The sequence below is a fragment of the Canis lupus genome, chromosome 38 (assembly GCF_003254725.2).
Source record: "Canis lupus dingo isolate Sandy chromosome 38, ASM325472v2, whole genome shotgun sequence".
NCBI lineage: Eukaryota > Metazoa > Chordata > Mammalia > Carnivora > Canidae > Canis > Canis lupus.
The window spans coordinates 1,525,555-1,548,015 of record NC_064280.1 but is presented as its reverse complement, the minus strand read 5'-3'; the positions used below and the strand labels follow the sequence as shown (position 1 = coordinate 1,548,015).

The 22,461-nt window shown below is 42.6% G+C and overlaps 1 protein-coding gene and 2 non-coding genes across 13 annotated transcripts in view; 1 reads left to right on the top strand and 2 right to left on the bottom strand.

Annotated features, from left to right (window-relative positions):
- MDM4 (MDM4 regulator of p53) overlaps positions 1-8,596 on the bottom strand; it is a 57,350-nt gene extending 48,754 nt beyond the window's left edge. For 9 of the 11 annotated variants that reach the window (XM_035711165.2, XM_025421148.3, XM_035711166.2 and 6 more), the window contains exon 1: positions 8,455-8,596. The gene's annotated coding sequence lies outside the window, so the exon portion shown is untranslated. Of the gene's footprint in view, positions 1-7,196; positions 7,844-7,875; positions 8,340-8,454 lie in introns of those variants that run through there. The other 2 variants (XM_025421149.3, XM_049107033.1) reach the window with 2 other exon arrangements.
- Positions 8,597-14,850: 6,254 nt separating this feature from the next.
- On the top strand, positions 14,851-14,923 carry TRNAK-UUU (transfer RNA lysine (anticodon UUU)). The gene has a single exon. It is a non-coding gene; the product is annotated as a tRNA-Lys (tRNA).
- Positions 14,924-15,201: 278 nt separating this feature from the next.
- On the bottom strand, positions 15,202-15,274 carry TRNAK-UUU (transfer RNA lysine (anticodon UUU)). The gene has a single exon. It is a non-coding gene; the product is annotated as a tRNA-Lys (tRNA).
- Between the last annotated feature and the right edge of the window lie 7,187 nt (positions 15,275-22,461).

Below are 22,461 nucleotides of genomic sequence, written 5' to 3'. Positions count from 1 at the left end.
TGAGGCTTGTTTTGCTTTGTTACTCTTAAATTTCAGTATAATGTTCCTGGAAGCAAATTTTCCGTGATCTCTCATCTTTAGTCTTCCAAGTAAACTTTCTTCCTGAGGACATTTATTTTTCTTATTCTTTTTTTCTTTAAGATTTATTTTAGAGAGAAAATGCACAAAAGCACATGGGGAGGGGCCAACGGAGAGAGAGAATCTCAAGCAGACTTCCTGTCCAGCAGGGGCTCCATCTTACAACCTTGAGATCATAACCTGAAATCAAGGCTCAGATGTTTAACCAATCCAGCCACCCAGGCACCCCCCCCCCTTTTTTTAACTCTAAAAGAGAACTGTTTTTCACATTATTTCTTCAAGCATGTTCTCCTTTATTTAAATAAAATATTTATTAAATATATATTTTTTAATATTTTTAAAATCTAGGCTCCACAACCAATGTGGGGCTTGAACTCATAATCAAGAGATCAAGAGTCACATGCTCCAACAGCTGAGCCAGTCAGGTGCCCCTCCTTTTTCATTTTTGAGATTCCTATTATTTAGGGGTGCTGGGCTGACTCAGTGGAGCATGCAATCTGATCTTGGGAGTTGCAAATCTGAGCCCCATGTTGGGTGCAGAGATTACTTAAAAATGAAATCTTTAAAAAATAGAGTTAAAAATTAAAAAATGAAATTTAACAAAAAGATTCCTATTATTTAGATGTGAGTACTTCCCATCTATTTTCCTTACCTTTCAGCTTTTCCTTTTTATCCTTTTTTTTTTATCCTTTTCTTTTTTTTAATTCTAGATTTTCTCAATCTGGAGTTCTAATCCATTCTTCAATTGTATCCATACTGAGGCTTGGCCTCAGTGGAAATACTGTATTTCAATCATTGCATTTTTCAACCCTAAGATTTCAGCTCGGTTCTCTCAGTCACAGCTTATTCTTATTTCAAGTTGTTAAGATGTTCTGTTTCTTTTACAATAATTATCAGTCTAACTTTAAACTCTAGATCCATCCGTCCTATTATTTTTGTTCCAATAATGTACACATTATTCTTCTTCTCTTAAAATACCTGTGCTCTTCAGCTGTCTTTGCTATTTTTCCCTAGAGGATAGCAGATACTCTGACAGGCAAACAATATGGGGCAAGACCAGATTCCAGCCCATATTAACTACAGTAAGGTGGAGTAAGGTAGAAAATAAGTACTAGGGGCACCTGGCTGGCTCAGCCAGAACAGTGTGTGACTCTTAATCTCAGGATTATAAATTGAAGCCCCACAGTAAGTATGGAAATTACTCAAAAATAAAATCTTAAAGGAAAAAAAAAAATAAAGAACAAGTACAAAAGTAGAAAGCCCCAAGCACCAGAAAAGCACAATCACTCTCCACCCCACACAATCATTACCCAGATCAAAGATTCATCCTTTGTTCCCCAAGGAGAAGCAGCACCATGATAGGATTTTGGGAGACCTAAGGATTTAGAATGTAAGAGAGAAGTGACTAAAGTCAGTCATCACCTATTTTTTTGTCAGCTTCTCACAAGTATACACTTCTGTAATGCCATGATTCACTCTTGAGGAGAGATGGAGTAGGACTCTGGGTCACAAGGATTAAAAAAGGTTAATTCTAAGGTAATGAGACAGGGGAGAAACTAGACCAGTATTCCAACAGTTCCCTCCCTGATGGTTTTAGTCTCCTACAGCCATGTCTGACTGACTCCTGTCCCAGACCAAACACTGCCTCCCCATGCATACATGCACAAGTTCAAAACAGCCCATGTCACCCATCTCTTTCTCACAGCATTCTCTTATTATTAAACTTGCAGGGATGATTTTGAGAGGGAGGAGTTCAGCATCTTACCAGGAACAGGAACTGACTGCTTGGCAGATCTGAAGAATTTAACATCAACAAGGTTTTCCTACTTTGCCTTAACATCTGGTAGAAAGTGTTGTGCCATTAAAAAGACACTGCTTTAAGGGCCATGAAAGTTAAGAGTAGGACACATTATTTGATTGCAAAGCAGAGGAGGAATGAGAGGGAATAGAGACAGGAGTGGAAGGATTTTAAAATGAAAGAAGAGTAGAAAGAATGGGAGAGAAAACATGAGCAAAAGCACTGTTCAAGAACGTATATGAGAAATGAGATCAGTTGACAAACTCTGAATCCAAAGCAAGATCTTGTCACTTTCCCACTTGGGAGTCTCTTTTGATTACAGCAGGGTTAGGCCTGTTACTTGCTCCTTAAAAGAGGAACCTGAGCCTAAAAGAAGTCAAATAACTTGCCAGAGTCTAGAGCTTATTATTCTTTCTATGCTACCAATGAGCAGTCACATTCGGTAACTCATACCAGAAAGCTAAGGGGCACCTGTGTGGCTCAGTCCGTTAAGCAACGGACTCTTTATTTCAGCTCCAGTCATGATCCCAGGGTTGTAAGATGGAGACCCAAGTCAGGCTCCCTGCTGGGCAGGGAGTCCGAGGATTCTTTCTCCATTGGGATTCTCACTCAATTGGGATTCTCTCTCGCTCTCTCTGCTCCTCCCCCCACAGCCCCATTGCACTCTAAATAAATAAATAAATAAATAAATAAATAAATCCAGAAAGTTGAGTCTTATCTCTCCCTCTTACCATTATCACATCATTGAACCTTATCAATTTTAATTTCTAAATCTTTCAAAACCACCACTTTTCACTTCCATGACTATTTCCCCAAACCAGAAAGTGTTACTTCCAGCACGCATCACTGAAATAGACTTTTAACCGGTCTCTCTAAACTGCTTCAAACAAAATTCCACAATAGAGTTAAAAGGATTAAAAAAATAAAATAAAAAAGCAAACAAATGGGCAGTCCCGGTGGCTCAGCGGTTTAGCGCCACCTTCAGTCCAGGGCGTGATCCTGGAGACCCAGGATTGAGTCCCATGTTGAGCTCCCTGCGTGGAGCCTGCTTCTCCCTCTGCCTCTGCCTGTGTGTGTGTGTGTGTGTGTGTGTGTCTCTTTCATGAATAAATATATAAAATCTTAAAAAAAAAAAAAGGCAAACACCTAATCCTACAGTGCCAGGCCCTGCTCTAAAGCTTGCTACTGCTCTAAACACAGAATCTAGCCCTATTCTTGCCAGTCTTTCCTCTGGTACCTCATGTTCTTCTCCATGTTCCCTGCACCTCACCAACTGATCTTTTAGTTTCTCAGAGCATTTACTTCCTGTTTCAGGGCTTTTGCACATACTGCTCCTTCATTTGTAGCACTGTGAATTCCATGCAAGACTGACTCATCTGAGACCTTCTAGTCTCAGATTAAATATCACCTCAACAACCATTAATAGATGATAAACCTTTTAAAAGACTGGGGGATGGGGGGGGACCTTAAAACACAAAGACGACTGAGTATACCTGACCACTAACAAAACTCTCTAAAAGAGACAGTCATTCACACATCATGCACTTCCTGATATGAACCAACAGGAAGCACTCAGAACCTCCTATGAAGTATTCTTGACAATAAAACAACTAACCAAGCTTCTACATCTAACTACTTGTTTGTAGGAAAAATGGATAAAGGAATAAATAATACCAAAAGCAAACAATTAGCCAAACCCAGAATGTAGGAAATCTCAGAACATAGGGATTTCAGATGGGGGGAGGGGTATGGCTAAGTAGGCAGACGTACTTAGGCTAAAAAACAAACACAATTGAGCATTTGGACCTTATTCATTCAAGTCCTGATTCAAAGAAACCATCTATAAATTCTATTTTTCTCTAAACAATCCTAAAATTTTAAATTATATACTAGATAGTAGATATAAAGAAAGTGTTAATTGTAGTAAAAAGGCACGGTGGTAATTTTTTTTTAAATCCTGACCTAAGGGACAGCTGGGTGGCTCAGCGGTTTAGCCCCTGCCCTCAGCCCAGAGCATGATCCTGGAGTCCCGGGATGGAGTCCCACGTTGGGCTCCCTGCATAGAGCCTGCTTCTCCCTCTGCCTATGTCTCTGCTTCTCTCTGTGGGTCTCTCATGAATAAACAAAATCTTTAAAAAAATATTTCCATTAAAAAGTTAGAAAAAATAGAAAAAATACTGAATTAAAACAATAGTCTTTACTTTATTGAATGGCATACACCAAATAGAAAGAAATCACAAAAATTCCATTTATCTACTGTATCTTGAAAAAATTGGTACTCTTAGAAAATACTTGTTACAAAAAAAGAATCTACATTATTAATTGGAACTGCTTTGGCTCTCCGGAAAGGTTTCTTTCCAGCTAATAATAAACCTCAGAGATGAGCATAAAAAGCTGAAAAGAATTTGCCTACTTTTAAATAAATGAGGGTGGGGCAGCCCAGGTGGCTCAGCAGTTTAGTGCCACCTTCAACCCAGGTTGTGATCCTGGAATCCCAGGATCGAGTCCCATGTCAGGCTCCCTGCATGGAGCCTGCTTCTCCCTCTGCCTGTGTCTCTGCCTCTATCTCTCTCTGTGTCTCTCATGAATAAATAAAATCTTTAAAAATAAATAAATGAGGGAAGAAAGTTCTTTAAAAAAAAAAAAAAGATTTTATTTATTCATTCATGAGAAACACAGAGGGGGAGAGGAGGGCAGAGACTCAGGCAGAGGGAGAAGCAGGCTCTAGGCAGGGAGCCCAACGTGGGATCCCGGGACTCCAGGATCACGCCCTGGGCTGAGGGCAGGGGCTAAACCGCTGAGCCACCCAGGGATCCCGGGAAGAAAGTTCTTTTTGCAGCTTTCTTGCTTTCAAAAAAACTCTCCCTGGAACAAACTGATGGTTGCCAGAAAGGAGGAGATAGAAGGACAGGCAAAATGGGTGAAGGAATGGGAGATACAGGCTTCTGGTTATGGAATGAGTAAGTCACAAGGATAAAAGGTACAACACAGGGAATACAGTCAATGGTATTGTACTAGCGTTGTAGAGTGACAGATGGTAGTAGCTGCACTTGTGGTGAGCACAGCATAATGTATAGAGCTGTCAAATCACTACACTGTATACACCTAAAATGAATGCGACATCGTGTGTTTATACTTCAACTTAAAAAACAAACAAACAAAAACCCAAGAGGACTTCCTCAAGAGAGATGGGTTTATTGACAGAGAAGCCACGGGGTGCCTGCATGGCTCAGTCGGTTAAGCACCTGTCTTTGGCTCAAGTCATGATCTCAGGGTCCTCAGAGTGAGCCCTACAGAGGGCTCCCTGCTTAGCGGGGAGTCGGCTTCTCCCTTTCCCTCTGCCCCTCCCTCTTGTTCTAATAAATAAAATGCAGGAAAAAAAGAAAGAAAAGAAAGGAAAGCAAGAAAGAAGGAGAGAGAGAGAAGTCAATTCCACCACTTCATTCCACAACACAACAGAACTAAGGGTATCCCAGGGCAGGCCAAAGTACTCTGGTTTTTCAGTGCATTTGAAGACTGAAGAACTACTGCACATGGGCCAGTAGAGCTGACTCAGGGAGCACTTCCATTTCCATATTCTCACTCCCCTCACTGGGTATGTGTGCATGAGCTTATACATCTGGACCTGTCTCCAACTTACAATGCCCACTGTGATGAATGATGACTCAGTTTCTTGAATGCGTCAAGCCCTTTTACTACTCACCTCCTAGGCATTTTTTGTACTGAAATTCTCAAACTACAAGTTGCACCCCAGTGAGTCATTACTGATCCCCTCCACTAATGAAATAGTACAGAAAATAAAAGTAACAAAGCTTTGTTCTGTGAAACCTGTTTCTGTTATTGAAAATAACCAAAAATAACCAACGCAACACAGTTAAGCACCCTGGTATCAGGCACTCTTTAGAGCATTTTGCAATGACTCATTTAATCTTTATAAAAATCCTATTAGGTAGATATATCATTGTCCTCATTTTCAAGGGGGAAACTGAGGTAGAGAGGAAGATAATTTCCTCAAAATCATGGTCTTAGAGTCCAAGAACCCTGGCTGCAGAACCAGAGTTCTTAACCATCCCCCCTCCTATGTATCTAGGTCACAATATAAAACTTATTTTTACTGGGAGTCATGGTTTAAAAAGTTTGAAATCCACTGCCAATGGACTCAGATAATATCAGACACCTGTCCTTTCTCCTCTTCTGTGACCTACTCTCTATTATTGAAAATTCTTATTCTTCTACCTAGGTCAAAAGTCACTTCCGGGATCCCTGGGTGGCGCAGTGGTTTGGCGCCTGCCTTTGGCCCAGGGCGCGATCCTGGAGACCCGGGATCGAATCCCACATCGGGCTTCCGGTGCATGGAGCCTGCTTCTTCCTCTGCCTGTATCTCTGCCTCTCTCTCTCTGTGACTATCATTAAAAAAAAAAAAAAAAAAAGTCACTTCCTTGGTCAAGGCTGACACTCCAAGGGAAGCTGATGACACTAGAGCCCCTCTATTACCACTTATCACATTATATTTGTGCTTCTGTGTCCTCTACTGGACTGAAATCAGACAACAGTTTATTCGTCTCTCAGTGATAATGGAAGACTGGTTTTACCATCATTTAGTCCAAAAGACTCCTATGCTTCATCTCCAAATTTCTACCTTTGAAAACAAGTGTGATTTTAAGACAAATCAAAAATTTGTCAGAAGGTAGCAGAATTAATCACTCTTAATTCTGGGATCCCTGGGTGGCGCAGCGGTTTGGCGCCTGCCTTTGGCCCAGAGCGTGATCCTGGAGACCCGGGATCGAATCCCACGTCGGGCTCCCGGTGCATGGAGCCTGCTTCTCCCTCTGCCTATGTCTCTGCTTCTCTCTGTGTGTGTGTGTGTGTGTGTGTGTGTGTGTGTGTGTGACTATCATAAATAAATAAAAATTTTTAAAAAAATCATTCTTAATTCTTTAAAGCCCTAAGGACCTCTACTAAACACTACTGTCTGATTCTTTCAACTATATACTTGAGGGCAATAAAAACAACTTTAAAAAAATAAAACTACTGTACTATTCAGACGTTGTTTTAGTTCTTACCAAGTCAGCTACACATCTACAAGGTAAAATGTGTATGCAGCAAGAGCATACTCCAGCACAGTGTGCAGAACATTACGCCAGGAACAACCTAAAACTCCCATCAGTAGGGAACTGGCTGGCCAAACTGTTGTACAACCCTCTAAAACAGTACCGTGGCAAGTGTTTAAACGAAAGTATTATATGTCTATTTGATGGAAAGTCCCTGATACTATCTGAAAAACTTAAGGCGCATCGCAATGCATACAAAATGATCCTACTGTTTAAAAATATGAGTACTGGGGGATCCCTGGGCGGCTCGGCGGATTAGCGCCTGCCTTCGGCCCGGGGTGTGATCCTGGAGTCTCGGGATCGAGTCCCACGTTGGGCTCCCTGCATGGAGCCTGCTTCTCCTTCTGCCTGTGTCTCTGCCTCTCTCTCTGTGTCGTGAATAAATAAATAAACAAAAATTTTTAAAAATGTACATCTAAAAATATGACTACCGACCGGGACGCCTGGGTGGCTCAGCGGTTGGGCCGCTGCCTTCCGTTGGGGGGGGTGATTCCAGGTTCAGGGATCCAGTCCCACATCAGGCTCCCCGCCGGGAGCCCGCTTCTCCGCTGCCTATATCTCCGCCTCTCTGCCTCTCGTGAATAAATAAATGTCTTTAAAAAAGTAACAAATTAAAAAAAAAAAAGTAAAAATAAAAACATGAGAACCGTAGGGGAAAAGTCAGGAAGGATGTTATGAAGCCATCATGGACAGCCAGCCTGAGAAGAGAACCGGCTAGAGTTGGCCAAGAGCCAGCCAAACTTTACACGCTTCTGGACCACGTGCGTTTTCTCACTTGAGATACACGCCTGCTTCTTCTTTTTTTTTTTTAATAAACCACAAAAATGTGTGATCCTGCCCCGCACGGTGAGAAACGAAAATACTGTGACATAAATACTTCTAAGTTACCTTCTCCGTTGTCAGGGAGGGAGGGAGGAGGGAGGAGCCAAAACCTAAGCGGCGGCGATGCGGGACACTTGGCACCGAGGATGCACGCGCTCGGAGCTGCCCGGCCGGCACCAGCGCCTTCCCGACGGCGCGGAGGGGGCAGCAGCAGGGTCCCGGGTGCCGCTTTAACGGGGCGGGGGTCTCGGAATTCAGGGCGCACAAGAACCAGCGGGAAGGTGCGCGGCTGGAGGCACAGACGCCCGAGCCCCGTCCGCGGAGGTCCTGCTGGGCGGGCCTGGGTGTGGCCCCAAACAGCCCCATCACTCAAGCTCTCAAGCGCCCCCGCCGCGACGGCGCGCGGCCCCGCAGTCTGCAGCCGCTTCTCGCCTCGGGGCCGGCCCTGTGCCTCCGCCCCCCACGCTGCGTCCCGCTAAGCATCCGCCGCCGACCATCTCGACCCTGGGCTGTACCCGGCGGCGGGACTCCACCTCCATTTTTACCTTCCGCGGGGCCCCACCGCACAACCCTCCACCCCCGGCTCCCCCGCCTCGCCCGCTCCCCCTCCCCCCCCCCGCGGCCGCCGAGACCCTAGAGCCACACCTCACGGCCGCTCCATGAGTCGCTCCCCCGCCGAGCCCGGGGCGGGGGGAGGGGGCGCCAGTCACAGGCCCCGAGGCCTCCGCGACATTTTGAAACGGCGAGCAGTGAGGGCGCAACTTCCGGTCTGCGGAAGCCGTCCCCTCCCACGGGCTTCCGGTGAGGGGGCCTCCGGGAACCATAGAGGCTCCACTGGAGGGCTAGAGAGGTAGGAGAGACTGACCTGCCCCTACCATAGAGGGGAGCCCAAGCCGGGGAGAGAGTCGCTTCCCGTCTGCGCCTCGGAGCTGGCGTCCTGCGCTCCCCGGAGGCGGTGGCTTGCGGGGGCGAACAGCTCGCCGGGACCGGACTGGACGCGAGTAGCGAGGCACGTGATAAATGCTGAAAGCGGTGCGAAGAACCAGAGGTCGCCGCGGTCTGAACAAGTACTTGTTTGTCCCGTTTAAGATGCGGCCCCCGGACTGGGCACGGGCCCGCGCCAAGGAAAAGGGGGCGATGACCTCCCCGACTCTGCACCCTGCGCCTTGCCCTTGCTCTGCTTCTGGCATCGTCTTCCGCGTAGCTCGGAGACCTAAGCTTCTTGCAAATGAACTGAAGGACTAATGCCCTTTCCACAGTTGCTCCCAAAGAGCTTGAAGTCAGCAACCACCTGTCTCAAAAAAACAGAGGGGGGGGAGGGGCTTTTTTTTTTTTTTTGCTGAGCTGAGCCACTCTCGACTGCTTCTCTCTTTTTCGTGCAATTAATATTAAGTGTTTTTTGTTGTTGTTGTTGTTGTTTTAATTCCCAAGCAATAATTTGTATCTTTTAAAATAGTATCCAGTTAGCTTGAGTCTCTTCTCCTGTCTCCTGGACTCTTGGAATTATGATCCTGTCCGGCAACTCCTTGTGTTTAAGGCCAACAAACACTTGTTGAAAACCTACTGTGTGCCAAGCACCAAACCTAGAAGATTCCAAAGCAAATAACCCCCTGGAATCTGTCTAGTGGAAGAATCAGACAGTCCAGATAAAAAGAATGTGGTAAGTGCAGTGAACTTTGCCTGGAAGGTCAGGAGGTCAGCCCCCTTTTTTTTTTTTCTTTTTTTTTTACTTTTTGCCCTTTGAAATCAACATATTTAACTTGTCTTTATCAAAAGTCACGTGGTTTAAAATAGAGCTTTTCCCCCTCATGGTTGACACTGACTCGTGATGAATAACTCATCTTCCAATGTTGTTCTTAAGCCACTAATTATCCCACCTAATGATAGTCAATACCTGGCAACATTCGCTCTCCTTTCCCAAGGAGTTCACAAAACTTCACCAAGTGACTCGCTCTAATGAAAATAAACTGTGACTTGAGCATTTCTTCTCCTTATCAAGTGACCTGGATGAGGGAAGAAAATGAAATCAGCTTAACAAGCTCATAACTGACTCAGTGATCACCACTTCCTTCTCGAAGAACTGTATTCAAAAACCATTTATTTAATAAAGAGACAGGAAATCTGGGTTTAGCCTAGTTATTTCTAGAAACCAGAAAGCTACGCAGTTCTTCAGTTTCCCCAGTCTGTAAATAAAAGGGCTAAATCAGATTTTTTCTCGAGCCCCTCAGAGTTCTAAAGGAACTAGAAGTCAGTGTTACTGATCTTAGCCTTTCTTTAAAAATTATAATGAACTACTTCACATATACAAAAGGATATAAAGAAGAATATAATCTTTTCCTCACCACTCTCCCCTAAAGAACGATATACTTTACTTATTACGAAAAAGTTTCCAATAGGCCCTTCTCCTATGACATCTAGTTCCTTCAACTCCAAAGGAAACTATCCTGAATTTGGTATTTACCCCGGCCATGCGCTTCTTTAGATTTTTTAGGATTTATATATGTATATATTCCTTAAAAATATCTAAAAATTTTTATAAATGGCACCAAACTGTATGTATTCTACTGCAACTTGCATTTTTTGCTGATCATGGTGAAATTCCGCAATGTTAAATCCTGCATAATTAATTTTCAATATTTAGTAATGCTGTATAGTAATAGACTGAATTGTATAATTAATTGTTATATAGCAACTGTCCTTTTCTAGGGCTACCATCACAAAATACCATAGACTGGGTGACTTAATAGAAATGTGTTTTCTCACAGTTCTGGGTGTTAAAAGTACAAGATCAAGGTGTGGCAAATTTGGTTTCCTCTGATACATCTCCTTCGCTTGCACATGGCTGCCTTCTTATTTTGTCTTCACTCCTTGGTCTGTAAATTGTCAGCGTCCTAACCTCCTCTTATAAGGACACCGGCCATAATGGATTAGGGCCCACCCATATGACTTCATTTTATCTTAATCACTCCTATAAAAGAAAGGCTTGCCTCCAAATGGAGTCTCATTCTAAGATGCTTGGGGTTAGGACTTCAATTTAGTAATCTGGAGGTAGGGGGGACACAATCCACCCCATAATAGTAATGACTGCATCACAATTTTTATTCATCGCCTCCGTTCATGAATAGGTGTTTCCAGTTGTTTGCTGTTACAAACAATGCTGCCATGGACATTTCTTGTAGTTGTGCATTCTAGGGAGTAGAATCACTGTGTCACAAACACATTATCAGCACTACCAGATCATAGTACAGTGCTCTCCGAAGTGGTTGTAGAAGTATACGCTCCTGATGGGTGTGTATACGATTCAATTGCTCACATTGTCAACAATAGCCAAACTTTGGAAAAAGTCTGTATGTCCATCAACTGATGAATGGATAAAGAAGATGCGATATGGGGCACCCGGGTGGCTCAGTGGTTGAGCCTCTGCCTTTGGCTCAGGTCGTGATCCCAGGGTCCCGCATCGGGCTCCCTGCATGGAGTCTGCTTCTCCTTCTGCCTGTGTCTCTACCTCTTTCTCTATGTCTCTCATGAGTAAATAAATAAAATCTTAAAAAAAAAAAAAAGATGTGATACATACACACACACACGGAAATCAAGCACACACTCAGCCATCAAAAAGAATGAAATCCTGCCATTTGCAGCAACGTGGATGAAACGTGTATTATCCTACGTGAAATAAGTCTGTCAGAGAAAGACAAATACCATGTGATCTCACTCATGTGGAATTTAAGAAAGAAAACAGATGAAATATGGGAAGGGAGAAAAGAAAAAGAAGGAAAGGGAAACAAGCCAAAAGAGAGATTAATGATAGAGAACAAACTGAGGGTTGATGGGGAGAGGTGGGTGGCAGATGGGCTAGGTGGGGGATGGGCTAAAGAGGGCACTTGATGTGATGAACATTAGGTGTTGTATGTAAGTGATGGACCACTGAATTCTACTCCTGAAACCAATATCAAGCTATATGTTAACTAATAAATTTAAATAAGAAAAATAAATAAAATATTCTATTGCTCCACATCCAATCCTTGGTATTGTCAGATTACTAAAAAAACAATCCGATAGATGTGAGAATTTCTCATGGTGGTTTGATTTATATGGAGGTTCCATGATTATTAGTACGATTGAGTGTTTTCTCCTATTTATCAACCATGGTTACTCACCTATGAATTGCCCGTCCGTGTCTTTTGCCCATTTTTCTATTGGTTTGTCTTGTCTTTACTGATTTTTGGAGTTCTCTGCCAAATCTGGTTATTAATCCTTCTTGATTATATGTATTATGAATAAATCTTTAAATCTATAACTTGTTTTCACTCTTAATGACTTGATGAACAGAAGTTTTTTAATGAAGTCAGATTTATTATTTTCTTTAGTTTCACTTCCTTTTTTTTTTTATTTAAGAAATCCTTCCCTATTTGGAGGTCATAAAGACACTCTCATATATTTTCTCCTAGACGCTCTAAAGATTCACTTTTCACATTTAGGCCTTTGACTCATCTGAAATCGATTTTTGTGCATGTTGTAACATGGAGATGCAATTTTATTTTTTCAATTTGAAAAATAAATGTATGGCTCTACTGAATATAAATGTGAGCCTATCTCTAGTGTCTTGAATTAATCTTTCCTGCCTATTTAACACAATCATTGAAGGTTTTGTAGAAGAGGAATCATTTGAGTAGGATCTTAAAAAAAATGCATAGGATTTAAAGAGGCAGAAATGGGAGAAGTCATTTGAAGAAACATGGCACAAATAATGAGGAAAGGAAAAACACAAGAAATTTAGAAGAGACGGTCTTAAAAAAAAGGAAGAGATGGTCTTAAAACTGAAAATAATCTACTTTGATCAACTTGGTTATAGAGTCAAATGATTGGCATGGTACTGAATCACAGTACCCAGTGTAATATCCACCAGGTACACATGGCTTGAAATGTGGCTACTCCATGTAGAGATGTGTTATAAGTGTAAAATACACACCAGCTTTCAAAGGCTCAGTAGGAAAAAAATACTGTAAAGTATCTCATTAATAATGTTTTATATTGATTACATATGAAAATAGTATTTTGGATATATTGGGTTAAGTAAAATATATAATTAAAATTAATTTCATATGTTTCTTTTTACCTTTTTTAATGTGGCTACTAGAGAATTGTAGATAATAATTGTGGTTTGCATCATATGTATATTGAGACTGGTATGAAATGCCAGCAAAGTAGGCAGGGGCCAGATGCAGAGGACTTTGCTGCTGTAAAAAGTTCCATGTGTCACTCAATAAAGTAGTAGGAGAAAATCAAAGAGTGTTGAGCAAAAGAAAGGCAGTCTAATATACCTAATTTAATGACTAAGCATCCTGTCTGCACACAGCCAATTTTAGAAATCTGTCCATTAGCTCTGGACAGATGATTAATTCTGGCAATGTGATTCTTATAGAGAACATTTGATGTGATAGTCCTTGTCATTGTTTTTAGTGTGCTCCTTTGACTAGTTAAGTGGAACATAAATGAGCCAAACTTTTAATAATTCCCCATTACTTAGGGGATGAAGTGATTCTTTTTGTCTGGAATTAAGTATTGTTAGTTTTCAATATTCTTTACATCTCCCTCCAATCCAGTCAAACATGTTAAGCCTTATATACAGCACATTCACTATCATTAATAATGCTATAGTGCTTATTTGAAAGTTACTAAGAGAGTAGATCTTGAAAGTTGTCATTATAAGAAAAAAAAACTTGTTACTCTGTATGGTAACACGTTAACTAGATTTATTGTGGTGATCATTTTGCAATATATACAAACACGGCATTGATATGTTGTACACCCGATACTAATGTTATATGTCAAGTATACCTTGATTTAAAAATTGTTAAAAATATGTTAAGTGTTGAATTTGTCCTAAAGAAATAATCAGAGATGCATAAAAAGAATTACAGGTAGGGGGGATCATCATGGCATTTTAATTGGAAAATACTGCAAATGACATAATGGCTATATGAATTATGGTACAGCCTTAATACACGGATTATTATGTAGCTATTAATAGTCATGTTATAGAGGAAAACAAATTCTTGGAAAAATGGCAAAATAAGCAATTATGAAGTCACAAAGACTTAATGGCAAAGATGTAACAAGACCAGACTACAGATTCTGCTCTTTCTAGCATTCTAACACTATCTATACTTCAACACTTAACATATTTTTAGCAAATTCCTAAAAGTGAAATTTCTGGTCCAGAACAATCACTCCTCAAGTGTTGGAATTAAGCAGATGGGATTAAGGGAGATTCTTTAGAGTCCCACGCTAAACCCCATGGTGAGTAATTCTCAAGGCCAGCCCTGTAGCAGAAGGCAGAGCTCAGATTACTGACGGCTGTGGAAGAGAAGAGCCTCCAATGCTACGATCAATAAAATCTCTCTGCCGGTACGTTCAGCTTCCTGTCTTTCTAGCTTGCAAGGCTTCTGCCCCCAGAGTCATGGCTGGTGACTTCCTCCAGGGTTTTGCGTCACTTAAAACTTACTTGGACGTCTTCAAGGGACATACAGGACAATCACACTGTCCTATCCCTCTGCAGAGTCCTTTCTACCACTCCACACTACACAGTTTAACCCAGTAGCTTCCGAGCAGTATATTTATATTCTCTCTTAGACTCTTTCTTTTCTGTTTTCCGATCAGTTTTAGAACTAATATCCAAAAAAAAAAAAGAACTAATATCCACCCTATTACTAATAGTAAAAATAGATCTGATGCTACCGCAATGCTTCAAAAAGTGACACAGCTTGTGTCCTCTTAATCCTGGACCTATTTAGAGAGATTGCAAATCAAAGAAACCTATGTAATAATGGTTTGGGGGCATATAAATACCTCATAATTCTGAGGTACCTGCTTACGCTGGTGAAAAGTACGTGATTTAAGTCTTCTGTTTCTCTTTGTTGTGTAAATCCTGAGCTTTCTTGGGTTTAAAACAATTTCACGAAATATAGGTAATGAAAATCGATTACACAAGGTTCTTTATTCTTATGTAAGGCATTGTAGTAGGAGCCCTTTCTCATGAGAGCCCGGATAGCTCAGTCGGTAGAGCATCAGACTTTTAATCTGAGGGTCCAGGGTTCAAGTCCCTGTTCGGGCGCTTTGCTTTAACTTTCACCTTTATTTTTTTCCTTCACTTATGAACAAGCTAAGAAACACAAATTCCATCTCAACGGGAAACAACTGTGCAAAAACCTCCATATTTGCCAAAAAATTAAGTGATTTTTACATAGTTTTTCTTTCCCTGAGAACACATTTACCTTGCATTTTCTAAAAGCAATGAAAAAATGAATTCAACTTGAAGTGTAAAGTGTGCTTCGTCACGAGAATTTCATTTGGTAGTATTTGGTAATACCAGTAAGGGGCAAAAGCCACAAACGCCCGAACAGGGACTTGAACCCTGGACCCTCAGATTAAAAGTCTGATGCTCTACCGACTGAGCTATCCGGGCGCTCTTAGGGAGGCTTGCTCTTCTGTTTACTTGATATAATTCTAATAAATTATTTCTCCGGTGCAACACATTTAAAGTGCTTTTATCAGCAAGGTAAAGAAAAACAAACATTTATTTTTCTATCCTTTTTCTCCGTTTACTTAAGACATGTGTCCTTCGAGTTCTTTCATATTTCATGTTTGATTAATTGCCAAAATCTACAAAACTGAAACGAAATGGTAATAACTTACAAGACAAGGCAACCAACATGAAAACTTTCAGACAGAACTGCAACTTCTTTTTACTACAATTCTTCTGTTTTCCATCTATCACTTTGCAGATAGGACCTCTTAATTTTCGTTATTCTACAGAACCAGATTACAGTATCTTTCCCCTTAATGAAAAATACATTGCCATTCGCCAGACGATGTGGCTGTTAGATAAGCATTCCTCAGCACAAAAGAAGGAATTTGATTCATGAATGCAGTAGCTAATATGAGAAAATAGAAGTAACGGTGGGAAGGTGAGTCCAAATTTAGATTGAGAGAGAAGGAACTTAGGCTTCGGTTGAAGCTTTGCCTCTCCCCACCTCCCAGGCAAGTGGCAGGTTTCAAGTCAGACTCACAAAATGAGCCATCCTCAACCAGTATTCGTGTGCTGCAGTGGGAGCAACATGGAGTATTAAGAATAAAAACCTCCAGATCAGCCTAGTTTTCCCTAAAATCAGTTTCATCAGCCCTGACACATAGGGTGTGGAACACAGGATTATGAAATTTTGAACACTGATAAGGGAATTCATTTTTATTTCTGGGAACTTGAGGCTTCTGAACACAATGAATAATAAAATAGCTCAGCCTCGCTTGGAGGGATTTCTTTCCTACAATTGTCTGATTCTTTTAGAACAAAGACCCACAAATTCTGTGAGCCTGAGCAGGCCTGAGTTTCCATATCTATGAAATGAGGGAATTGATTGGTTGAGCTGTAGGATACCCTCTAAGTCTAAAGTTTTACCATGCTATTGCTTTTCCCATTGTAAGTAAAATTAGAAGGAATGGACTCAAAATGCAACAGGAAGAAATGATATGACTGAACAAGCATTTATTGATCACCTATTATGCCTTAGGTCCTGCGCTAGCTCTAGAGTAGAAGATAAACAGGACACAGATCTTGCTCACAGCCTGGGAAAGAAGGCAGACCCTTAAGCAAACCACTTTAACAAAGTGACAAATGCAGTAATAAGGATCAAGTACAGCATGGCAGGAGATGGGCATGGATAGAAAGGCCTGGATTATAAAACAAGGATGGTGGCCCTCGAGTTTTCAGCAAGAAAAGCACATGGTCAGAGTTTGATTTAAGCAAGTAACTGTCAGAGGTATACAGAGTAAATTGTAATGAGCCAGCAGACATTTGTCTTTTACTTATTCAGACATTTCTTGAGCACCCACTTTGTTAAATGCAAAAACTTCTTGCTCTGTTTTTATGAATGAGATATGGAAATGCATTATACCATTTCTTTTTAAGGAAGGGAAACAGTATCTGTCCAGGATCCCTAATAGGGAAGGAACAGAGGGTCTTGAAGATTCCCCCCCCCCCCCCCAGTGGCTTTATTCCCTTTCCTTCAGGATAATAAACCCGCTGTTAAAAGTTGAACAGATGGAATGAGATTGACCCATCAATTTGCTTATGGAGTACCTGCTATTTCCACAGCAGTAAACCAGGCACAGTGGGAAGAAAAACAGTAAGCCCTGAAGGAAAGTGGGGAGTGTAAATTGGGTTTGAAGGATGGTGAACAGGTTACTGTGGCTGAAATGGAGGGAGGTAGAGATAGGCGGGAGACAGCTGACCAGGTTTATTTCAGGCCAGAGAAAAAAACTACATCATATAGGCAACAGCAAAGTTGGAAAGTTGAATCAAAAGTCTGGTTTGTTAACATTGCAATGTCCCACCTGAGGGAGCAGGAACTGGATCTGCTTATCCCCACGTTGCCTTTCCACACACCGGGCAGGAGTGCCATCTTGTACTATTCAGTTGACCCTTCCTGGAGTTTCTTCAAGTTTCTCACTCCCCACAAACTAACTTAATCCTCCCGTTAGAGGGCAGTCTAAACCCACAGATTCTATATTGGGGACCCCGCCCCACATTTCTTAAGCATTATTTCCCCCACTAATTTGTCCTTTTTAAAATAAGTTTTTATTTTAATTTAGTACAGCTAATAGATGGTGTTAAATTAGTCTCAGGTGTTTTCCCACTAATTTGTAGACGGATCATTTTTACCTGCCACAACCCCTCCACTCCCCGCCTCCCTCCCCACCCCCCACCCGCACCCTCACCCTCACCCCGACCCCTCTCCCCATTCACCAGACTCATCTGTCTTGGAAAATCACCACTGGCTCCGTATCAGAGCAGGAAAAAGTTGTAGAGCAAGGAAGGTCTCGCGATTCTCCCACTTCTTGCCCTCTCGGTGACATCATCCTGAATCCTGACACAGTCCTCTTCCTGCAGCTGCCTTAAGGAGTTACACCTTGGAGTGGAAAGTGTTTTCACAGGGACTTGGGGGCGGCCGCCTTACACAGTGAGGTTTTTGTGTCTTCCTCATCCTGAGAGTCCCACAGTGGCACAAGGCAGGGAAAGCACATGGATAGTTGTGCATTGAATACAACTGTATTGAAGAGCCAGATAGCACATCTCTAACGGTGGGATTTAAGTCAGGAGGAAAGGTTTAATTTGGGGAGGCTTTCCCAGGGTTTCCCAAACCAATGCCCAGTGTAGCTGCCTACACAAAGCCCAGTCTACCATCATTATTGTATAGAGTCTTTGGAGTTAAGACCATTACAAGGTACCAGGGAGATGCATGGTACAGAGAAGTTGTTTGGAGACCCTAAACCAAGTGAGAGCAGCCTGGGGTTCCAGTGAGCCCTCCCACCCCTCTTCTCTCTGAGAATACAGGGAAGCCAGCAGCCCAACAATCCTGAACAGCACCAACAGCTCAGACACCAGCTCAACAGTTCAGGATAAATACTCCCTGAACCAGACAGCCCTCAAATGTCCTGGATCAGTGAAAAGATGTAAGAGAAAAACAGGACTGTTGATGCCAAGGCCAGTGGGATTCAATGGAAGCGAAGAAGTCAGTCTGACCACCGAATATTTACAGAGCTCCCCTACCCCATCTACAACATCTATTCACCTTTCAAAAATATTTGGATCTTTTTTTGAGGAGTCTACTGCAGGATTTTTAAATGGAAATGGTGCCAACATTGCCTTTTGCGATTTTAGCTTAAAATTGTTTTACAGATAAACCCTAGCCCAGAACAGAGCCCTGAGAGAACACAGCACAGATTCACACACCCTTTCCTTTCATTCATTTCAACCACTTGCTCCCGGACTAATAACCAGGTCCTCATTCATTCACACATTCACCAAGTATTTATTGAAACCAGCTGTGGATCAGGCAATAAATTAGCTCTAGAAATTCAAAGGTAAACCCAACAGAGAGTGCCGGGTCCTTAAGTAGCTTATAGTCGAATTACCCTCTTCTGTCCCCTCCCCAATTCAGAAAAAAGCAAACAAGTAGTTTTGACACTCTGTGATTAGTGCTACAATCCAGGCAGCTCTTGGGTGTATTTAGAGATGCTCAGGAGGCACTCTAGGGTAACTTTCTGGAAAGTTAATTGTAGGGTGTATTAGTCTGCTATTGCTGCTGTAACAAATTACCATACATTTAGTGGATTAACACAATTCTGTAGATCACAATTCTACCATGGGTCCCACGAGGCAGAAATCACTGTGTCACCAGGGCTGTGTTCCTTTCTGAAGGCTCTGAGGAAGAATCTGTTTCCTTGCATTTTCCAGTTTCCAGAAGCTTTTCACATTTCTTGGCTCAGGACCTCAATCCTTCGACTTAAAAGCCAGCAGTGTTGTATCCCTCTTACCATTCTTCCATCGCCACATCTCCCTCTGACTTCACCCGGGGAAGGTGCTCTGCTTTTCACGGACAAATGTGATTAGATTGGGCTCACCTGGGTAATCTAGGCTAATCTCTTCATCTCAGTCTTTAATGAAATCCCATCTGCACAATCCTCTTGTCATGTAAGATAACATATTTGCACTTTCCAGGGATTGGGAAGCAGACCTTTTATTCCTTTTGCAGAGGCCATTATTCTGCTTACCATGTAGAAAGACAGCCACATAAGGGGAAGGGCAACAGAGGTGGGGTTTGGGGTAGGAGGCCCTTTCCAAGCAGTTGGGAGAGCTTGTAGAATGACCGGTAGGTGGGAATCACATGTATTCCAGAAACAACATGGAGTTTTCATTGGAATGAGGGAGGGAGTTATTCACTCAACCCACATTTATTATTATTTTTTAAGATTTTCTTTATGTATTTGACAGAGAGAGAGAGAAAGAGAGAGAATGAGCAGGGGGAGTGGCAGGGAGAGGGAGAACAAGCTCCTGGATGAGTAGGTGAGACTTGATCCCAGAACCCTGGGACCAGGACCTAGGATCATGACCTGAGCTGAAGGTAGACACTTAACCTACAGAGCCACCCAGGTTCCCCTCAACGCACGTTTATTAAATGCCCACTATATGGTAGGTGCTATTTTGAGGATACAAGGATGAACAAGACAAAGTCTCTGTCCTCTGAAGCTACAGTGAGAAGCAAGGGCCAGATTATGAGAGGCCTTGTTGACCTTCTTAAAGAGTTTGAGCTTTATCCAAGAGTTATGTGGAGTCATCCATTCATTCATTTGACAAATTTTATTGAGCACATTCTATGTGCCAGGCACTGTTCCAGACTCTGGGAATACAGAAGTTTAAGAACTAAAGGGAAAACAAAAACAAAAACAAAAAAAACCTAAAGAACCCCTGCCCTCACAGAGCTTCTGTGCTAGTTGATGTTAATTAAGCAAGGGAAGCAGGTGTCTGCTTTAGAAAGATCATTCTGGCTGAGGTATTGGAGAAGAGATTGGAGGGAAGCAAAACCAGAGGTAGCCAGGCCCCTAAACTCCCTTCCTCAAGATTCACAGTCTTTCTCCAGCTTTGTGTCACTCCTTGGACACCTCCTTTTTTTGTCAGGAACCTCCTTTCCCCTCTATCCTCCAACTGTACCAATTCTGCAACATCCTACCCCAGCCCCGATTTAACATTCTACACCTGGTCTTCCCAGGGCGGCAGAAGAAAAGGATGAAAATGTAAATAGCACTTCCACTATGTATCAGAATACCTGATTCCAGCCACATCCTTGCTTCTGCCGACAATTCCATTTCTCTAAGAAGCCACCATTCTCATCCCTTTTGGTGGCTATTTTAACCATATCTACATTCATTAAGTCCTCAAGCCCAGCTTGACCCCTTCTCTATCAGGAGATTGCTTACAGACCATCAGGTGGCTACCAGTTAACTCCTCACCTCTAGGTTTACCAACCTATGCAAGTACCCGCCTGTGCACCCTTCCTCTCAGATATCCCAAGCAGCCCCATTCCTCCCATCCACCCCCTGTGTGTCCATCTGCTCTGTCACAGTTTTTATTAATCCTCTACCTCCTTGGTCTTTCCCTTCAACATTTGAGTATGTTTAAGCTCTTCCAATCTGAAAAAGCCATCACAAAAATCTTCCTTTTGATCCTGCACTCCTCACCCCCTATCCACTGCTTTATAGTTTCCATTAATTGCCAAGCTTCTAGAAAGAAGCTTCAATGTCCTCATGTGTCTCTTATTCCTTAACCCACTGGAGCCTGGTTTAACTGTGACTGTTCTCATACCAGCATCCCAGTGACTTTCCTGTTAATGCAAAGGGCATTTTCTAGCCCTGCCCTTCTGCCAAACTTGTGTTCTGGTCACTTCACTGACGTTTCCTCCCACCCTCCTTTCTGATACCCTGTGGTCTCAGATTTTCCCTATCAACATGGTTGTTTCTTCTCAGCTCCTTTGGCAGGGCCCTTTCTCTGTTGCGCCCACCTAGGTAATCTCACACATGCCCACAGCTTCACAACCATCTATTTTTTTTTAATTTTTTTTTATTTATTTATGATAGTCACACAGAGAGAGAGAGAGAGAGGCAGAGACACAGGCAGAGGGAGAAGCAGGCTCCATGCACCGGGAGCCTGATGTGGGATTCGATCCCGGGTCTCCAGGATCGCGCCCTGGGCCAAAGGCAGGCGCCAAACCGCTGCGCCACCCAGGGATCCCCACAACCATCTATTATCCGAAGAATCCAAAATTGCCATCACCTGTCTATACCTCTGCTCTGATTTTGGTTTCATAAATCCATTCTGCTAGACATCCTCAACTAAACATTCCACAGATGCTTCAAACCCAACATGTCCAAAATTAAACCCATGTTCGCTCCCACAACACCTGGGCCCTGTCTTACTCCAGTCCCCCACTTGGTGCACGGCACCGTCTGCCACTAATTCCCATGGCATCAAGTGGAGAGTGATTCTAGATCCCTCTGCCCACTACCTACATTACATCTATAATCAAATATGATTGATTTGACCTCCTAACCATCTTGTGTGTCTGTCCTTTCCTTTCCATCCTCACTGTCACAGCCCTGGCCCAGTTTTCGAGATTCTCTGATCTTGCAACTCTGAATGTAGCCATAGCTTCCTTGAGCTGTCATCCTGTACTCCTAACGTGGCAGGAAGCAAATGGCACTCTCCACTTTGAAGATACTATTTACAAAGGGTCAGCAGGGTAAAGGAAAGCCACAGGAATAGTGTGCAGTACTTTAGGGCCAGCAGGAAAGGAAATTTTCACCCCCAGGCCAGAGAAGGCAATTGAGATATCTGAATTGAGAAAAGAGGGGAGGGAGAGGGAACCACCCAGAGGGAGCTGTGAACTTTGGTTGAGGGTTGCAGCCAGCCCACAGTGACTCCAAAGAGAGGGAAATCCTGAGAAACAAATATCCAGACCTATTCGACCTCCTTCCTTCCAATCTCCTGCCAGGGTTCCCAGGGGCCATCCCCTACTAGGAAGCCAGAGAGCCAAGATTGAGTCTGCAGTAGCAAAGGGAAGATACACAGAGCATCTTCCAAATCCTCTTATGCAATATGCCAGAAGGTTTTTCTGATCATATCACTCCCAGCTCCACTTGTCTATACCCTAGGTTCTCTGTCACCTGCAGGGGGAAAAAAAAATCTAAATTTTTTGGCACGCCCTGGTTTCTCTTATAAGGAAATATTTTTCTCCGTTCCAAAGTGCATTATAAAGTCTC